The 21,294-nt window shown below is 40.3% G+C and overlaps 1 protein-coding gene across 3 annotated transcripts in view; it reads right to left on the bottom strand.

Annotated features, from left to right (window-relative positions):
• Positions 1–21,294, bottom strand: part of LOC108717206 (kelch-like protein 29) — a 653,541-nt gene that overhangs the window by 108,025 nt on the left and 524,222 nt on the right. The window lies entirely within an intron of this gene.

Below are 21,294 nucleotides of genomic sequence, written 5' to 3'. Positions count from 1 at the left end.
GGCCTGTGGTGAAATGTCCATTAAGTTATAGAGACAATGGAAAAGTTCAACCATTAATGGTAGCTACACCCTGGCTGAGAAAAGCAGGCAGCTTTAAAATGCAGATTATATAGTGCTTTATCCAAACAGAAGGACCTACCTGAGTAATTAGTCCTCTTACCTCCATAGTTCATCCAGCGGAGCTTAGTGTGACAGTATGGTACTTACCTCAGAATACTACCAAAGCAACAACTAGACTTTTAAAATCAACACATTGAGGGGGTTATTTATCAAAATCCAAATTTATCTGATTTCTTTTAAATGAAAAAGTCAGACCAAACTAGAATCCATGATTTGTCCGTATTTATTATTAAGAAAAGTACGATTATATCCGATCAGGGAAAAACTCTATAAAATCAAGCAAAAATCCGAATGGTGCGATTTTTTATGGGTTTTTTTTCACAAATTTTTTTTTTTTGTGGACCATTCCTGAAAAGTCGGAATCTTTCAGGTTTTTGCTGAAAAGCCTGAATTTTCCAGATTTTTGCCTGAATTGTTCTGATTATTGCCCAAAAACCTGAATTTTTCTGATTTTTGTCCAAAAAACCTGAATTTTTTAGATTTTTGTCCGAAAAGCCCACATTTTTCAGATTTTTGCCCAAAAATCTGGAATTTTTCAGATTAGAAATAGTCGGATTTTTCAGGCTAATCCCAGCACAGACCAGAGAAATTTCAAAATAGAATAGGGACTTTTTGCAGCCTCCGGGTACAATAATTCTCAAAAAATTAAAAAAAACTTTCCATTAAAAATTCAGATTTTCTTGTAAAAAAAAAAACTAATTTTTCAAGTTTTTTGCATTCAGACTTTAATAAATAACCCCCTGTATGACTACACCTTTACGCTCCTTCCCAGAGGTTTTTTCACCTAAAATGATTGAAATTGACTAATAAAAAGTGGAAGGGATCCTGGAAACCATTGGGTATTTATATAAGAAAGAGTAACCACAATTGTCTAAAAAACCCAGAATTTAAAGGTAAGATTTTGAACCCTGGTAAAAGCTCTCACAGATGTGCAACATCAATATTTTTATAATGCCAGGTAAGTAATATCATGACACTCATACAGTTCTAATGCCCCAACTGTACGGTTCTAAATAATAATGGTCCTTCTATTGAGCAAGACAAAGGTATGAGATGTCACATGTAGCTCCATGACCACAGGGTTCATTTACAATGCCCCATGCAGTGCACAACGTGTAAAAAAGGCTGCAATTGGCCGTTTCTTTTCAGGGGGTCAGGATTATAAATGGAGGCTCATTTACAATTCCGCAAGCAGTGGGCAAAGTACAAAAAAAAAAGCCTATTGCAGCCTTGCTTTGCATTTTTCACACTGCGTGGGACATTGTAAATGAGCCTCTATTGAAAGGTCCCATGAATTACAACTACACTGTTTTTCACAGAACTAGAATAAATGTTGAACAATACAGTATAAAGTACAATAAGTGACATTTTATACAGTGTTATTTTGGGTAATGTATACTATATCTAACTGTATTTTTTTCTATGGTCTGGAAGATGGTCTGACAGAGAGGTTGGGCAATGCCAATAAATGTCTTTCCTTGGTTCATGTTTGGGTGTCCAGTGTCCCGTGTGAAAACAGTTTCCTTCATCAGAGCAAAGAAAGGAAGTTTTATAAGTGACCAAGAATAATTTTAATGGGTAACCACAATAAGTTTTGCAATAGGTCAAGGTCTTCAGCAAGTGTTTCATACACAACATTCATGCAGTAACGTAATAAACAAAAAGGGGGCAAAGCCCATAGCAATTAAGCAGATATCCGCTTTCTAACAAGTGACTAGTATTTGTTATCTGGACAAACTGCACCTGTGTTACAATTAACTCACTAAAGCTACAAATGTCAGCACATTACTACTCTGAAGCTCATGATCTATAGATGGATAACGTTTTTTTTGATGTCATGTGGCTCACATTGCTTGCATGCCTTCACGATACACCCCGGCACACCACAGCAGACCTCAAGACAAAATATGAAAGCATTTAATTCTAACTGGAAAAGATATGTATTAATTAGAGTGACATGGTGAAACCTGATGAGCCTTAAGAGTCAAACAAGCAGATATCAGTCAGATAATGTCGCACAGTGGAAGAGATTCCCTGTTACGTTGCCCAAGAGCAAATTTCACTGATCCTAAGTAAGACTGACCTGTTGCTAGGCATTGCGCACTATTTTAATACCACATGACCCAACTGAACGGTAGTGATTGATGATAGCAGACCTACTCTAATTGGATTCCCGTGCGCAGAAGGGCTTAAATGAAGCATTAATGGTATTACATTAACAGGGCCTGATATATGGGATTTCTATTTCTAGTGAATTAGAGAAAGCAGTTTGCTTTGCATACTTTCTACCAAGCACAATTAAGAAGAAGAGGTAAATCTACTTGACCAGCAGTGGATGACTTATAGACCGGAGGTCCATCTAAAGGCATATCACTGGCTTTTTGTTGAATTACACTAGATTTGGGAGGGTTACTGAAAACCATCTATAGATGTTGGACCTGTCTGTTATCTGTGGCCCCACAAACACAGATTTATAGGAGATGCCAATATCACTAGCTGATCCCTGGCTACCCCAGTGGTTAGGAAGTTCTGATAAAATGTAAGAAGTCTACCGTACTTTGCTACTCTCAATTGTTTAAGAAAGGCAAACCAGCACTTCCTCTTGGTACTTAGGCACTTCCTGTGTAGTATAGTACACAAATATTCTCTATGTGCATTTCAAAATGGCATACATTTATTTCCAGGTGTTGAGCTATAAGATATAGTAACCCTCAAACCCTGTAATATGATGTAAACATTGTTATTTCATTCTTCAAATGGTCTTCATATTTTAAGATGAAGATTCTGAATTATTTTGAGATGTTCAGGGCTTGAGTAGGGGCAGGTCAGAAGTTAGGGCCGGTCCTTAGTTTTATGGGATGTCCCAGCCATCCCATCTCTTTGGTAACGTCACTGTAACATCTCAACGTCTCTTCTGGTTGGGTACAGGCTATAAAAATGGTGGAGGAAAGGGGTGCAGCTCATAATGGTTAGGAAGGGGCATCAGGAAATGGGCAAGTATGTAAGAATCTTAATCTGTGATTGTCTATTTAGTAGCCCCAAATACTTTTCGCCAGAAGCGGATTTTAGTCTAAGCGAAACAGGTCAAATTCGCCCATCCCTACGGATGAGGCAAGGGACCATATTATACAACGAAAAGCCCACAATTGTATGATGACCCTGGAAGAAAAGGTCCCTGCGGTAATGTTAGCTCCTACATTTTAGAGTGCAGTTTAAATAGTAAGTAAGCAAAAGGGTTTCTTAAGTGCAAAGAGGTACCAGGTTACTGCTCCCTGCTTTGAGATCAACATCCAAGGGGTTGGTAATGAACATGTTGCTCATGGTTGGGGGTCACTGCTGTAGACGATACTATCCCCCCTTATGTATCATATCCTTGTTGGTCCTTTTTCAAGCTTACAAAGTTGGTGTGCCATATGTGAAATAAAGACGGTTTTATACTACTACTGAGAGTGCTGCAAATTCAATGGATTCAGAATACGAAAACATGTGACGGTGAATACATGATGGTGCGTGCCCCCCTCTAAAGAAAAAGGTATTTTTATTACTAAGGTGCTGGGCTAACAAAAATAATTTATAGTTACTCTAATACATTCGAATATACTCGAAATTCGAATGGGAGGTTATTTAAGAAAAAATTTGAACGTCTAAAACTCATACAAATATTACGGACTCAAAAACTCAAATCAAATTAGGTTCAAATTCGACTAAACTCAAATTGAGTTTTCAGGAAGGCTATTAACATCTTCAAATGGGTCACTGGACCTCTCCCATTGACTTCTGTTCTATATGAACTCGGCAGGTTTTAGGTGGCAAATACTTGAATTCGAATGGTTCCCAAGGTTGGTTAAACCTCGAATTTTCGAATTCCAATTCTAATCGAGTTAGGATTATTCCCAATTCGAATTTGTAAATTTTGACCAAAAAAACAATTCGAATTTACTAATCAAACCCTTGATAAATCTGCCCCTTACTGTAACCCATCTGTCATGCCCATAAGTTAGATATTTGTTGAAATCCCAAATAACAACGTTCTGCGAGCGCTTTTCTTCTCATTAATATAAAACGTATAGAGCTACTGAAAGTTCAGGCTGGGTGAAACCACCGAAGATTTCGTGTTTGGTCTGTATTAATAAAAGGAAGAAGCAACAGAAATCTTTCAGTGTATAATTACAAAGCCTAGGTAAGTAAATGTCACCCTGTAAGCTTATATATATTTAATGGAAACACGGCAGTGCTTGAAAGGCTAATTATTCTGCACTGAAATGGGTCAGTGTACTCCGGAGAGTGAGCAGATGATTAGGCAGACTTCTGAAATAACATCAGCCTTTTGTCATCCTTATAATGAGGGGACTGCTGGCTCCGTACTCTCCTTATTTTTTTTTATTTTTAATCTTTTATTGTGAAGCGAGGGTAAATCATCTGGAATCTTGTAAAAATCCTAGTGTGAATGCAGAAGCTGCTTAGGCTTAACAAAAGCCGCGGTTCCTATTTCATTATGGGCGCACAAACGCTACCCTAAAGTCTGCATTCAATAAACAATACCATACTCTTCGGCTGTACAAGAGGCTCGACGGTAAATGCTGAATGAACAGCGCCTGATAAAACTCCCTGACAAAGTTCTATCGCTTCAAATTTAAAAAATAAAATAACACGTTTTGAGCATAAAAATTAAGGAATAAAAAAAGATGAATAGCGCATATTTGGACTTTCAATGCGGATTACAAAGTACAAATACACAAAAAAAGGTAACGTTATCAGCTTTGGGCTCAGATAAAAGTTTTTTCTCAGTTCAATGGGAAGTAGAAAGAGAAATCGCGCGCTGTTAATTCTGAACTCCGGCTCCATTTATCATACAGGGATGAAAGGGCTCATGTGCCAACGTTTATTATGGAGAGAAAGAGAACGTAATTACATTGCCAACTCACGGCACCCGCTAATAATTCGCCGGGGCATGTTGGAAAATGATAGTCTACTGAGTGAAACGACTCGCCCGCAATGAGAGTTTCAGCACCTGTTCCGTGCCTTATGGCAGTGATCATCAACCTGCGCTTCTTCAGATGTGGTTACGTTAAGGCTCTGCACCCCACAGCTGTTAGCTGTCAGGGGATACTGGGGGATTAGGATAAGCAACAGCTGGACTACCACAGGTTGAAGATTATTCCCATAGAAGCAGTAACAGCTTCAAAACATGGTGCATTACCCACAGTGCATTTATTAAAGGATCTTAACTCAGAAATGTATTATGTTGTTATGAAATTGCCCCTTTTTCTGGAATAGACATATAGGTTGATAGATAGATAAAGATAGATAGATGATGGATGATAGACTGATAGACAGATAGACAGAGAGATAGATGATCGATAGATAGATAGATAGATAGATAGATAGATAGATAGATAGATAGATCGATAGATAGATCGATAGATAGAGGGATAGATAGACAGATAGATAGATAGATAGATAGATAGATAGATAGATAGATGATTGATAGATAGATAGAGAGAGATGATAGATAGATAGATAGATAGATGATAGATAGATAGATAGATAGATAGATAGATCGATAGATGATAGATAGATAGATAGATAGATAGATAGATAGACATGTAGCTACAGATTAAGACAGATATACATGTAGATAGACAGACTGAAAGACAAATACATAGATGCTAGATAGACATGATAGATAGATAGATAGATAGATGATAGATAGATAGATAGATAGATAGATAGATAGATAGATAGAGAGATGATTGATAGATAGATAGAGAGAGATGATAGATAGAGAGAGAGAGAGAGAGAGAGAGAGAGAGAGAGAGAGAGATAGATAGACATGTAGCTACAGATTAAGACAGATATACATGTAGCTAGACAGACTGACAGACAAATACATAGATGCTAGATAGACATGTAGACAGCTAGGATAACAGACAAATGATATATAGATGGATAGAAGGAGAGAGATAGACACTAGGCAGATAGATAGATGATAGCGAGTAATTTGTTCTTGGTATATAAACCACGGGACAGTAAGACTGAGATATGTTATTTATTGGGGAATAAAGTGGGAAGTAATAATACTACTAATAAAACACATGGTGATGTTGTAGTACAAGCCACTCTTTGCTAATGACATGTCTACGGTGACTGTCGGTTGAATATTTGAATGTAGGTAGATGTCAATGTGATTTTTTGAGACCAGTGGACATGAATTATGGTACACACAAAAAAGCTCATTAATGAACACAAGTGCCGTGTGCAAAGTGCTAAAACAATGCAATTTTGCAGTTGTAAATGAGCCCCGAAACAAAGGACACCCTATTCCTGGAGACAGTACTGGAGAGGCTTTGGCACTCAAGGCAAGTGTAGCAATGTGCACCCCTCTTACTGTCCAACCACCCTATTACCCCCTGTCTGGAAGAGTAAGTAGTAGACTCAGACGAGATGGGAAGGGTGAGAAAAGACTCAGATCTGGTCTAATGTTGAGCCTTTTAAAAGTGCTCCAATAAACTTGCAGTCATTTCTGGAATTGTGCCCCTCTTCCCAAAATGGTTGCACCCTAAGGAGGTGCCTCTACTGCCTAATTCCGGGTACTGCACCAGGATCAGACTAGTCTGAGACACAACTTAAATAGTTACTCCACGTGTACAGCCTGTAGTTTATGTATAGGAATACATTACAATATAATAAAAAGAAATAAAAAGAAAAACTCCTGTTTGTATTTCTCAATGACCCACTTCCTTACTTCTAATTACTAACTCAAAAGTTAAAACTTGTGATTATATTTTTTGGACCATTTGGTTTCCAGACATCGGACTCCATTGGTGTCACTCCATTAAATGTCTATTTTAGTTCTTTTTCCCCTAGTTCTTTAGACATGCATTTAATGTCAGCAGAATGTAGAAGTACTGGGAAGAAATAGGGAATGAGAAGTGGCTCCAGCGCTTCAGGATTTTCTGCCACAAGAACATCCTTAGGCAATGCAGCAAATATTATGCAACTTATGGCTGCCCAGGGAGAGATAATCAATATGTAGAGCAGAGTTTAGGATGGAAGTGGCTCTAACTTTGGAAGGAATAAACAATATGTGTCAAAGGCTACAGCTTCAACCCCCATAGGACCTTGCAGATGCAGCTACAGACAGTACCCTGTAGTTATTGACTTTCCACCAGACACATAATGATCTGCCCTGAGTAGACTTCACCCCCGGAAATCCTCTCCATGTGAGCAGATGTCACCTCTCTTGGAGATTATCTTCTAGTGTTTATATCTACTTAAACACATATATTTAAACTATTAGAGCTATACAAGTATGTATCCAGAATGCTTGGGACCTGTGATTTTCTGGAAAATGGACCTTTCCGTAATTTGGATCGTCATAACTTAAAGGGGACCCGTCAACCAAAAAAAAATTCCAAATCCTATTTTATCACATTAGTCAAGAAAAATGAACTTTAATTACACAGTATGAATTATTTGAATTTTGTTTCCTTCAGTTTGGGAATTCATAATTATAGCAAGCAGGCAGGAGCCATTTTGTGAACACTGTTATTAAAGGGATACTGTCATTGGGAAAAAACATTTTTCAAAATGAATCAGTTAATAGTGCTGCTCCAGCAGAATTCTGCACTGAAACCATTTCTCAAAAGAGCAAACAGATTTTTTTATATTCAATTTTGAAATCTGACATGGGGTTAGACATATTGTCAATTTCCCAGCTGCCCCAAGTCATGTTACTTGTGCTCTGATAAACTTCAATCACTCTTTACTGCTGTACTGCAAGTTGGAGTGATATCACCCCCCCCAGCAGCCAAACAAAAGAACAATGGGAAGGTAACCAGATAACAGCTCCCTAACACAAGATAACAGCTGCCTGGTAGATCTAAGAACAACACTCAATAGTAAAAACCCATGTCCCACTGAGACACATTCAGTTAAACTGAGAAGGAAAAACAGCAGCCTGCCAGAAAGCATTTCTCTCCTAAAGAGCAGGCACAAGTCACATGACCAGGGGCAGCTGGGAAATTGACAAAATGTCTAATCCCATGTCAGATTTCAAAATTGAAAATAAAAACATCTGTTGAGAAATGGATTTCAGTGCAGAATTCTGCTGGAGTAGCACTATTAACTGATGCGTTTTGAAAAAAGCATGTTTTCCGATGACAGGATCCCTTTAAGGCAAGCCTTGCATCATCTCAGAATCTTGTTTGTGCAGGCAATATTTGATTGACAGTTGAGATTTTAAAATGTATTTACAACAGCTATGAAAGCTTTAATAAAAAATTTAATTTGGATTTCATGTTAAATTGAAAAGGACTTTTATTATACAGTTTTTCATGTCTGGGTGACGGGTTCACTTTAAATCTACTAGTAAACCATGTAAATATTAATTAAGGCTAGTTTTGCTTCCAATAAGGATTAATTATATTTTAGTTTGGATCAAGTACAAGCTACTGTTTTATTATTACAGAGCAAAAGGAAATCATTTTTAAAAATCTGGATTATTTGGATAAAAATGGAGTCTATGGGAGACGGCCATCACGTAATTCTGAGCTTTTTGGATACCGGGAAATAAATGGAGTCTATAGTAGAAGGCCTTTCTGTAATTTGGAGCTTTCTGGATAACGGGTTTTCGGATAACGGATCTCATACCTGTACTGGATTTGCAATACTTGCCTTATATATGCGATATTTTGAAATTCAGCCGAACCACAAAAGCTTCATTAAAGAATCTGAACCGTAAAGGCAAATAGGCCCAGGAACTGCGAAAGAGGAAAACATTTTAACTTGCTTGTTTGCGTGACAAAAAGTCATGTGATTTTAAGGATTCGGATTGGCCAGCACTTGGATTCGGCCAGATCCTCCTGGAAAAAAAGGTTGATTCCTGAACTGAATCCTGGATTTAGTGCATCCCTACTAAATATAAGGCTCAACTAAGACTTTTTCCGTGGATAAGTCTACTGTTGGATGCTTTAGGGAAACATCTCTATGACTAAAGCTGGCTGGTGACTAGGGACAATAACTAGTACTAGGTAGATCACACAATCCATGAAGCATCACCCTTGATAAGCAGGCCATGCTATCAGAATTTCGAAAAATATGGCTCAAAACAATTATCAACACAACTAAAAGAGAATGAAGATGTTTCAGGTTAGGAGGACAACATTGGATTTATGAGATGCTACCCAGGGACATGTTAGAAATATCTTTCTGTGAAAAATAACTGTTCAAAACTGCTCAGGCTACATGAAAAACAATAAGGATATTGTGGGTGAGTTCAGTAGACATTGTTAGAGAAAATTTTCTTGACTGATGAAGACAAAGAATATAATTTGTCTTCCTTGAAAGAAACTTTGATTTGAGAATCAAAAACAATGATCTATTCTACAGTATACCCCGTTGTCCTTCTGGACAATTTAGGAAACTTTTGTAGACCCTTAGATGAAGCCATTCAATCTGTACTGAAGTACTGGTATAATATAATGTACTGAATTTGTAGCTTCTCTTCGCTAGAAGATCTACATATAAAAATGTAACTGTCTTTTAGTTTCCCACAGAATCAGAAGGCACAAAATAGAATTTACGGGATGAATGAGATGGAGCCTTGCCATCTGTGTAATTTAAAGGACACACAATTTACATCAATGGTGTAGGATTTGTGGCCAAGTTGTGCCACTTCCACCTGAAAACATAATTTTGCTGTGTGTGCAGTGGTTATGGGGCAAGTGCAGGAGCCCTAAGTGGTACAAAATTGCACACCCTAGCACAGTGATCCCCAACCAGTGACTCGTGAGCATGCTCACTAACTCCTTGGATGTTGCTCCCAGTGGCCTCAAAGCAGGTGCTTATTTTTGAATTCCAGGCTTGGAGACAAGTTTTAGTTGCATAAAAACCAGTTGTACTGCCAAACAGAGTCTCCTGTAGCTGCCAGTCCACATTGGGGCTACCAATAGTCAATCACAGCACTTACACCCCCAGGAACATTTTTCATGCTTGCGTTACTCCCTAACTCTTTTTACATCTGAATGTGGCTCACAGGTAAAAATAACACCTTGCTTCCCTGGTCGCCCCCCAGTTTTTACATTATAAATGTCGTGCAAGCTAAACTACCCCAAACCATCTCTGGTTGTTGCACTGACAGGGTGTGAGGGGAGCAACATTCAGGGAAAAAGGGCAAACAAATGGGTGTAATAGTTACTTTAAAGATGAGCAGTGAAATATAAATGTTAAGATGATCGGTTCTGTTTATTTTTTTTATCAACTGGGACTTTTTATGTAGGCTTTTTTTGCTAAGAGCAATTTACAAATCCCCATTTATTTCCAGTAAGTTTTTTTTCTTAATACAGTTCTTGGAATACCTATAAATTGAATTTGCTGCTGCTAATGTCTCAGAGCATTAGCATGGTCCCCCATCGGACCAGAACGCAGGTTTGTTGATTGAAGATATTCTCTCCTCCGTGCCAGAAGTTTGCTGTGATTGGATTTTGCTCGGGGTCAAACAGAACAGAGCGTGGATGAAGTTGAACAAAAAGCCCTGGCAAGGCAGCTGTTTACATACAGGGACAACTTGCATTTCTAATATAATCCCTCTTATTTTCTCTTTAAGTCAAATGGGAGACTGCCAAATCAAAGCGAAAATGAATTCTTGGCCGAGGAATGAAGTAAAGAACAAGCTGAATAGTTTCAGATCCCTCGTATCTAACTATGGAAACATAATCCAACAAAACACATTGGCACAAGTAAATACAATTAGCGATTTGCTCCAATTAATTTTTTTTTATTCTATTTTGTGCTTTATTGTAAATGGAGAGATGCTCTGGTGCTCAGTCTTCTATAGACTTGTTCTTCATACTGGAGTAAGATTATGTTCCTTGCAAGGTACTGTAGGTGCATGTCTGATGGTGTGCCACCAATCTACTCTGTATATTCTTATGCTTATGCTGCTAAACACAAACAATCTTATCTCCTTTCTAAAAACTTTGCAAACATAATGGTAGACCATGATGGTTCCGGCATGGATGGTCTTCTCCGGTGCAGTTGCATCACAGATAATGCTGTGTTATGATCTACAGAAACAGCAGATGGTACAGATGGTAATACATCTGTTTTTCAGAATGGACCACGTAAGGATTTGGGTAAATCCCTGAACTCTCATATAAGGATTTGGCCAAATTCTAAAGGGGCCATTTATGAAGACCCTGGACATGAGTGCTTATTAAATGAGCACTAAAGGCATGATTTGGTTGTCCCATTCAATAAGAACTTGCTTCTTGGGTCTTGCTGTGCTCTGCAACTAGCATTGGATTAAAAATCCAGCACCAGTTCCGAGCATGGCACTGGTGGGCATAATTTAGTCCTGTGTTACTGCCTGGCATAGGGCAGGTGGTAAGTACAGAGCTCCTTTGCACCCTTAACCCAACCTTACTTGCGTGTCTAAAAGATGGCTCTTAATGACGGACAAGTTAGATGATGGGATGTAAGGCAAGTCAAGGAATGGGTGAGCGGGAGAGGGGATGACTACATGACGCCACCAGCCTGGCACTCATGAATACAGCACTGCAAATGTAGAAAACACTGCGTTCATACAGAGAAAGCAAGTGCATGGACCTGCAATTTCTGTATGTATACCTACACCCACAATGCTGATGGACCTACACCCACATACACTGATGCTACTGCAGAGCGCAAAGTGCAACAAACATGATGACTTGCCCCTGTTTTTTTTGCATTCTGCACCCTGTGCACATGGATGCATTCATTAGAATAACGTGAAATATATTTTCCAATACCATAACAAAATGATTGAGAGAAAAGCGAGTCAAGCCTGGACAGTCTGTGTGTCACATGGGTATTTTACCCAGTTGTTCCATTTGCCAGACTAAAATGTTCCAACATGATCTTTCTTGGTTTTAACATCAATGCATCTTAATGTCATAAGCTGAAAGCATCTCCAACCAGTTGGCTTGCTGAGGATGCTGGAAAATCTAATTCAAAACAGCAGTGTGATTTCAAGCTACTTTATGCCAAGCTGAATTAAAAAACTTTATTCCAGATCAGCCTTCTTTTGAAATTTATGTATCCAAGACTGCGCTATTACCACAAGTAGAAGTTTAAATATTAATGGAGGCTTAAACAATATTTCTTGGACAACAATTGCAGTATTCTACTATGGAACAATTATAGAAATACTCATCAGGTTGGAGGAGAATATTCTGAATAGGGCAAACTGCACTTGGAACAACGAGGCATGGATATTGTGAGGTTGAATAAGAAGAAAATAGTTGCTGCTGTTCTAATATCCATCATGTGTGAACCAACCAATACCAGTATGCAGCAAGTAAAGTTATTAAACCATTGTACCAGATGGCTGTTTATTTTGCACCACAAAATAAAAGGCTACTGGTAATTGGTAATACTACGCTACTGTTTTTTTTGGGACTGGTCCATTTGCCAGTTTACAAGGGTTTGAATTGAGGAGCAATGGGGCTGTACATGATAGATAATAGCTTTTTTTTGCAAACACACAAGGGTGCAACATTGGCATCAGATGGACTCAAAATGATAAAGGTTGCCATCCTGATAGAGTATCAAATTAATCTGCTGCATGGCACATTACCAATTAACTTGGATGAATCTATGCAGCCTGCAGCATGACTGTAGAACAGAGGTTCCCAACCTTTTTTACCCATGAGCAACATTAAGATGTAAAAGGAGCTGGGGACAGGCCCTGATTTCAGGCTTGGGTGCCCCTAGGGTTATGGGTCCAAGCACCCGGCATCCTCGTGAGCCCGAACATGCATTGAAGCTCAGGGGATTATGTGTCCCCACTGCTCCTTAGGTTGCACTGGCCGGCATGCTGCCCCTAAAATTTTGCCGCCCTAACCAGGGCATTGGTGGCCTTGCCACAAACCTGGGCCTGATTGGGGAGCAACAAAAAGATCAACAATGTTCCAGGGTGCAAAATGAGTGCTGTGATTGGCTGTTTGGTAGCCCCTATGGGGACTGGCAGCCTACATGGACCTGGTTTTTATAAATGGGACCATCCAAGGGGTTGGTGAGCAACATGTTGCTCACAAGCCACTGATTGGATTGGGGATCATTGCTGTAGAAGAATTGCTGTTTGGGCGAGTAGGAAAAGGAATGGCAGGTATGTGGCAACCCACGGCACTAGAGATTTCCTCTGCGAGAAATAGTTATTCATCTCCAGATGCTTTTCAAAATGTCACATGAAAAGCAGCACTTTCCCGTTCCGTTTCGATTACAGAAGCATTGAGAAACCCTTGAGAATAAGTCCTTGGGAAAATCAGCTCCTGTTCTTCAGTCTCTGTTTGTCCATACTCGTCTCCTCCACCCCCCACCTCTCTCTTTCTCAAAGATAATGAAAAAATGAAAATCCTTAATAAATAAGACGACGGGTTAAGTACAAAGGAGAGCTCCCGTTTGTGCGGTAACTAAGTGGAAGCATGCAGAACAGGCAAGATGGAAGCTTAGACTGATACAGTGTTGAGGTTTAATGCTACTATATAAACCTTCTGCGCTTACTCTGGGAGGATTATGGGTTACAATCCTGACCCTTCAAACTCAAGGATGAGCCTCAGCTTAATTTGGAAGAATGGTGTGCATTATCCATTGTGGTGCAAAACCACTAAGATAGGTGCCAGTGCTTCTTAAATGCTTGATAACTGCCAAGAACAGGAAAATACATGTGCTGCTGTAAAATCAATTGTCAGACACAATAGCAATAGTTCTTCTTCTGATAAATGGTTCACAACTGTGCCAACAAAGCTGGGGAACCCTGAAGCTACTGCCATCCTGGACCTGGTGGTAGCTCCAGGGTTTCTACAGTGAGTTGTTCCAATAGGTACACCAGACTTGCGTCCAGTTAATTTGATGCAAATACACTTTTTAACCCACGCTCTTGAAATTACAAGACCTCCACTGTGAAAATAGATTATACCTGCACCCGATTTATAGCAAAATGCAAGGGCAATTGTGAATGCCTTGATGGATAAGACGCAATGATGGTGGACTCAGCTCAGAGCACAGCTGCAATTACATTGCAAAGCACTGTATTAAGGTAAAAAAACATACATTTTCAGCCAGAATTACACTTTGCACATGGCATGACAGTGGAAGTTTAAAAAAAAAAAAAAAACCTGCTTAAAAATATCTGTACATGATGACCAAATATTGTTAATTACAAACAATCATTAATAACTATTATTAATAAGGACAGAGTTGTCTTAAGATGGTCCAAATATGTGTGATATGTACGTAAGTGGACCAAGGGGTGGCAGCTACAAGTAGGTTGAATGAGGCAGTACAGGCACAGTAGGGCCGGCTAGTGACAGTAGAAAAAGAAAGTAGCAGAAGGCATGGTGACAATGATTTGATTTTTAGATTTATACAACTAATGGGCTCCAGAAAGTCCATTTTGCCATGCTCCCTACACTATTAAAGAGAGTGATAGTTTTGGGTTGGATGCAAGGGCAAATTCTCTTCCCTGCTCCAAAAAGAGATCGGTTGTGCCCCTCCCTTCCTGCATGTGTCTTGAAATATATAATTCCCCAATATCCATTTGATGAACATGTGTATGCAAAGCGACTACTGTACTCTAAATTCCCTTTAATTAAATGAAAGTCTCTTCTAGAATCTCAAGAACCAGGGGGTGCTCCGAGGCTTGCGAGAAAAAATGATTTTGATAATCTGTCGCTTAAATTAAAACCTGCACAATCGCTGCATGCAAAAGCAGGAAGGACTCCTTTCCGTTCCAAGCGCGACATTAAAAGTTAATTATCAAATATTTGAAATTCTGCTGCAGATTGGGAGTTTTAGCACTTGGTGCCGGCTCATGCCGAATCCAGCCTGAGAACAGATCTTTGGAGTCGCAACCTCACTAATCTTAAGATTTACAAACATGTAATCCCTTTTGTCTACTTAAATCTTAAACGCAGCACCATGCATTCATTAAGCAAATGTGTACCACTGGCTAATTAGTTGTAATGCAGCCCGTAAAATCAATTAATTCATATTCTCTTAAATAAAGAGCATTGCTTGTGTTTGTAATAAACAGATCATTAGACAACAAACACTATAATAGTGCATGTAATTAAGGTTTCTCGCTTTTAGGGCGGCTGTGGGGCAATGACTCCTGCGGAAGTGTCAGAAGTATTCAAAGGGCTGCATGGTCACATGACACTACAATAAATTAGAGAAACAGTGCCCTATCTCTGGAGGTTCTCAATTTTCAATCCTCAAAAAGCTAAACATTTACTAAAATAGGTTCCATTTGCTCCTTTCTCTCTTAGCAGGCAAATACATAAGGATGCTATAGTATCAGAGAAACAGTGCCCTATCTCTCGAGGTTCTCAATTTTCGATCCTCTCAAGGATGATGGTGGGGTCATTCTTAAACTTTTCTAAGGTAGGTTCTATCTGCTCCTTCCTCTCTTAGGAGGCAGAAACATAGTAAGGATGCTATAGTATCCTATCTCTGGAGGTTCTCAGTTTGGCTTCTTTCAAGTTTGGGGGGAGGCTTCTCCTAAAACTCTTGTAAGGTAAGTTCCATCTTCTCCTTCATCTCTAGGAGGTAGATACCTATTAGGGATGTTATATTGTCTGAGAAACAGTGCCCTATATCTTGAGGTTTTCAATTTGGATTCTGTCAAGAGGAAACTTCTCTATGCAAACATACAGTAGGTTCCACCTCCATCTTTGTTTCTAGGAGGCAGACATCTAATAGGAATAATATATTACTATAACAACAGTTCTCTATCTCTGGAGTTTTCCCATTTGGGTTTCATCAAGGGGAACCATCATTCTAAAACTCTTTTAAGATAGGTTCTATCTCCTCCTTTCTTTCTTGGGACCAGACACCTAGTAGAGATGCTAGGTTATCAGAGAAACAGTCCCCTGTCTCTGGATCGTCATACTCTAGATTCTCTCAAGGGATATTCTTACTCTAAGGGGCAAATTTACTAAAGAGCGAAGCGACTAACACTGGGGAAAATTTTCCCGTGTGACGCCATTTCGGTACTTTGCTGATTTAATAACGGGCTCAGGCGTAAGTTTGCTAGCGAAAGAGACTGATGCTGTCGCTATTTCGCACTTAATTGCCAGGTGAAGTTGCGCTCTGCTGAAGGGACGTAACTATGCAAATTCACTAAGATGCGGATTTTACTGAGCGTTACCTCTTTCGCCAGACTTGCCTTCACCACCTCAGACCAGGGGAAGTGCAATAGAGTGGATAGGAGTTCCTCAAAATATAGTTGAAAATTTTTCTAAGTCCCTTTTTTCAGGGTGAAAGGGTGCAAAAGTCTGTAAATTTTTTTGGGGTAACCCCGTTCCCTCCTACATTTCCTAACATATGGCACATAAACTATACACTGGGCTCATGTGTAGGGCAATATAACACCTCTATTTTATTTTATTAAGCTTCCCTGGGCTTGTGTAATGTAATGTATTTGCTGCAACATATACGTCCATTCAACTTTAACTTCCCGCCATATGCAAATTAGCCAACGCTACCACAACTTCGCTCTGCTTGCCGAATTAACTCTAGCGCAACTTTGCCAGCATTTGGTATCCTTTCTTTCTAGGGGGCAGACACCTAGTAGGGTTGCTACAGCACCAGATCCCTACAGAGAGTAATGATATGAAAATGCAGATTCTTATTAAAATGATTATAATTTCTTTGAAAACCGAAAATATACAAGAACTTGGCCTTTCATGAAAATAATTTTCTGCCAGATAACCACATGTGTTCCCCGATGCACACTGCGAGGCCAGAAGATTTCCACATGAGACTATGCAGATTGGAAAGGAAACACTATGGTTAAAGGAGCAGAGGAACGTCTCTGACAAGATAATGGAAAGCTACAGTAACATTGAGGTGGCTAAAGGAAAAGATAAAGAAAGATTTGAAGATATAGATTTAATTATATTTAAATGTTGCAACAATATAAACCATATGCTTATCTTGGCTGAATATTTGGCCGTAGCTGTAGGAGGTTTTGCTCCAAGCCAGACCTCAGTTGCTGATGCCATACTACTCAATTGCTGCAATATAAACCCTATTCCTAAACAGGGTACACCACATTTATTTTTCCCATATGAAGCTCTGATTTAAGACCCACATCCTTGAAAAAACCCCAAACCCCTTAAAAATTAAATTGTATAATACTATGAATAATCTTTGTACCCTGCATCTAGTTCCACACACCAGACCAGGGATAGTAAAAATCAGTCATTTTCATTTGCTTTGTCTCTGAAGACATACAAGAAATGTGCTCAGTAAAAGGGCCGGTCATTGTACATTTCTGGCTCGTAATTGATTAACTATATGACTTACGATACATCTTTAACCAGGCTTTAAAAGCATTTCATTTCCATTTCCCTTGAAACACTTCTGTTGATAGATAACGCTAGTTCTCCCTAGTGTCTAGTTGGAAAGTGAAGGAATTTATAAAGGTTATAAAGCTTTGGAAATAGGAAGACGCTGAAGAAGACGAGGAACATCTTGGAAATACTATTGGGAGCTCCTGTAGGGTTATGGAGATAAGCAGCCAGATCTTATATATTTAGCTACTCCATTTAATTTACTGAAAGAAATGACATATTGAGGTGAAAAGCATTTATTTTGTGTTTCTTTGGCATTTTCTTATAGGAATGATTAGAAACTGATAACAATGTATCAGTATTACTAGTAATGAATTGTCATTATCATCTTGGTTTAGAAAACTACCAAACCAGCCATAAACCAGCTGTTTCTGCTTTCTTACAACATATCGTTTTTGAGTTAGATCAGAGCTTTATTGGGGGGGGGGGATATTACACTTAGTAGGGTGAATAGCCTCTGAGAAGGGAGTGTGACTGTGGGATAGCAGGTATAGTAGGGAGAGATGGTGCCTATAGTAACAGTGGATAATAGCCTCTGGGAAGGGAGTGTGACTGTGGGATAGCAGGTATAGTAGGGAGAGATGGTGCCTATAGTAACAGTGGATAATAGTCTCTGGGAAGGGAGTGTGACTGTGGGATAGCAGGTATAGTAGGGAGAGATGGTGCCTATAGTAACAGTGGGATAATAGTTTCTGGGAAGGGAGTGTGACTGTGAGATAGCAGGTATAGTAGGGAGAGATGGTGTCTATAGTAACAGTGGGATAATAGTCTCTGGGAAGGGAGTGTGACTGTGGGATAGCAGGTATAGTAGGGAGAGATGGTGCCTATAGTAACAGTGGATAATAGTGTCTGGGAAGGGAGTGTGACTGTGGGATAGCAGGTATAGTAGGGAGAGATGGTGCCTATAGTAACAGTGGGATAATAGTCTCTGGGAAGGGAGTGTGACTGTGGGATAGCAGGTATAGTAGGGAGAGATGGTGCCTATAGTAACAGTGGATAATAGTGTCTGGGAAGGGAGTGTGACTGTGGGATAGCAGGTATAGTAGGGAGAGATGGTGTCTATAGTAACGGTGGGATAATAGTCTCTGGGAAGGGAGTGTGACTGTGGGATAGCAGGTATAGTAGGGAGAGATGGTGCCTATAGTAACAGTGGGATAATAGTCTCTGGGAAGGGAGTGTGACTGTGGGATAGCAGGTATAGTAGGGAGAGATGGTGCCTATAGTAACAGTGGGATAATAGTCTCTGGGAAGGGAGTGTGACTGTGGGATAGCAGGTATAGTAGGGAGAGATGGAGCCTATAGTAACAGTGGGATAAGAGTCTCTGGGAAGGGAGTGTGACTGTGGGATAGCAGGTATAGTAGGGAGAGATTGTGCCTATAGTAACAGTGGGATAAGAGTCTCTGGGAAGGGACTGTGGCTATGGGATAGCAGGTATAGTAGGGAGAGATGGTGTCTATAGTAACAGTGGATAATAGTCTCTGGGAAGGGAGTGTGACTGTGGGATAGCAGGTATAGTAGAGAGAGATGGTGCTTATAGTAACAGTGGATAATAGTCTCTGGGAAGGGAGTGTGACTGTGGGATAGCAGGTATACTAGGGAGAGATGGTGCCTATAGTAACAGTGGGATAAGAGTCTCTGGGAAGGGAGTGTGACTGTGGGATAGCAGGTATAGTAGGGAGAGATGGTGCCTATAGTAACAGTGGGATAATAGTCTCTGGGAAGGGAGTGTGACTGTGGGATAGCAGGTATAGTAGTGAGAGATGGTGCCTATAGTAACAGTGGGATAAGAGTCTCTGGGAAGGGAGTGTGACTGTGGGATAGCAGGTATAGTAGGGAGAGATGGTGCCTATAGTAACAGTGGGATAATAGTCTCTGGGAAGGGAGTGTGACTGTGGGATAGCAGGTATATTAGGGAGAGATGGTGTCTATAGTAACAGTGGATAATAGTCTCTGGGAAGGGAGTGTGACTGTGGGATAGCAGGTATAGTAGGGAGAGATGGTGCCTATAGTAACAGTGGGTGAATAGCCTCTGAGAAGGGAGTGTGACTGTGGGATAGCAGGTATAGTAGGGAGAGATTGTGTCTATAGTAACAGTGGGATAATAGTCTCTGGGAAGGGAGTGTGACTGTGGGATAGCAGGTATAGTAGGGAGAGATGGTGCCTATAGTAACAGTGGGATAATAGTCTCTGGGAAGGGAGTGTGACTGTGGGATAGCAGGTATAGTAGGGAGAGATGGTGCCTATAGTAACAGTGGATAATAGTGTCTGGGAAGGGAGTGTGACTGTGGGATAGCAGGTATAGTAGGGAGAGATGGTGTCTATAGTAACGGTGGGATAATAGTCTCTGGGAAGGGAGTGTGACTGTGGGATAGCAGGTATAGTAGGGAGAGATGGTGCCTATAGTAACAGTGGGATAATAGTCTCTGGGAAGGGAGTGTGACTGTGGGATAGCAGGTATAGTAGGGAGAGATGGTGCCTATAGTAACAGTGGGATAATAGTCTCTGGGAAGGGAGTGTGACTGTGGGATAGCAAATATAGTAGGGAGAGATGGTGCCTATAGTAACAGTGGGATAATAGTCTCTGGGAAGGGAGTGTGACTGTGGGATAGCAGGTATAGTAGGGAGAGATGGTGCCTATAGTAACAGTGGGATAATAGTCTCTGGGAAGGGAGTGTGACTGTGGGATAGCAGGTATAGTAGGGAGAGATGGTGCCTATAGTAACAGTGGGATAAGAGTCTCTGGGAAGGGAGTGTGACTGTGGGATAGCAGGTATAGTAGGGAGAGATTGTGCCTATAGTAACAGTGGGATAAGAGTCTCTGGGAAGGGACTGTGGCTATGGGATAGCAGGTATCTGGGAAGGGAGTGTGACTGTGGGATAGCAGGTATAGTAGAGAGAGATGGTGCCTATAGTAACAGTGGATAATAGTCTCTGGGAAGGGAGTGTGACTGTGGGATAGCAGGTATAGTAGGGAGAGATGGTGCCTATAGTAACAGTGGGATAAGAGTCTCTGGGAAGGGAGTGTGACTGTGGGATAGCAGGTATAGTAGGGAGAGATGGTGCCTATAGTAACAGTGGGATAATAGTCTCTGGGAAGGGAGTGTGACTGTGGGATAGCAGGTATAGTAGGGAGAGATGGTGCCTATAGTAACAGTGGGATAATAGTCTCTGGGAAGGGAGTGTGACTGTGGGATAGCAGGTATAGTAGGGAGAGATGGTGTCTATAGTAACAGTGGATAATAGTCTCTGGGAAGGGAGTGTGACTGTGGGATAGCAGGTATAGTAGGGAGAGATGGTGTCTATAGTAACCGTGGATAATAGTCTCTGGGAAGGGACTGTGACTGTGGGATAGTAGGTATAGTAGGGAGAGATGGTGTCTATAGTAACAGTGGATAATAGTCTCTGGGAAGGGAGTGTGACTGTGGGATAGCAGGTATAGTAGGGAGAGATGGTGTCTATAGTAACAGTGGGGATAATAGTCTCTGGGAAGGGAGTGTGACTGTGGGATAGCAGGTATAGTAGGGAGAGATGGTGTCTATAGTAACAGTGGATAATAGTCTCTGGGAAGGGAGTGTGACTGTGGGATAGCAGGTATAGTAGGGAGAGATGGTGTCTATAGTAACAGTGGATAATAGTCTCTGGGAAGGGAGTGTGACTGTGGGATAGCAGGTATAGTAGGGAGAGATAGGGCCTATAGTAACAGTTGGAATAATAGCCTGGAAGGCCCTGGGTTAAAATTTCTTTTAACCTGGGGTTGAAGAACCAGATGCATCATGT

Source organism: Xenopus laevis, chromosome 5L (assembly GCF_017654675.1).
Source record: "Xenopus laevis strain J_2021 chromosome 5L, Xenopus_laevis_v10.1, whole genome shotgun sequence".
NCBI classification, from domain to species: domain Eukaryota; kingdom Metazoa; phylum Chordata; class Amphibia; order Anura; family Pipidae; genus Xenopus; species Xenopus laevis.
The sequence above is the reverse complement of the archived record's forward strand: the minus strand, read 5'-3'. Positions and strand labels throughout refer to the sequence as shown.